A 393-nucleotide genomic window follows, 5' to 3' on the forward strand; every position below is an offset into this window, starting at 1 on the left:
CCTGTTCAATTTTTATTGCAAGTAGCTTCGTATATTTTTTCCCATCCTTTGACTTTTAATTTGTTTTTGTCTCTGGATGTGAGATGTGTTTTTGCAGACAGCATATTGAAGGATCTTGTTTTCTTATCCATTCTGCCACTCTCCGTCTTTTAACAGGTGCATTTAATCTGTTTATATTCAGTGTAATTATCGATAGGTACGGATTAATTGCTGCCATTATGTTTGTTTTTTTGTGGTGTTGCTGCTTTCTTTGTTCTGTGTGTCTTCCTTTGTTCTGTGTGTCTTCCTTTTTTGAGTTCATGCTTTTTATGTTCTTTCTTGTGAGTTTCCTCAGTTTTAATGTTTCCATGTTCCTTCTTGGATTTTCATTTTCTTGGTATGTTGTGAAGTGTT

The sequence above is a fragment of the Chrysochloris asiatica genome, unplaced genomic scaffold (genome assembly GCF_000296735.1).
Source record: "Chrysochloris asiatica unplaced genomic scaffold, ChrAsi1.0 scaffold00044, whole genome shotgun sequence".
Lineage (NCBI taxonomy): Eukaryota > Metazoa > Chordata > Mammalia > Afrosoricida > Chrysochloridae > Chrysochloris > Chrysochloris asiatica.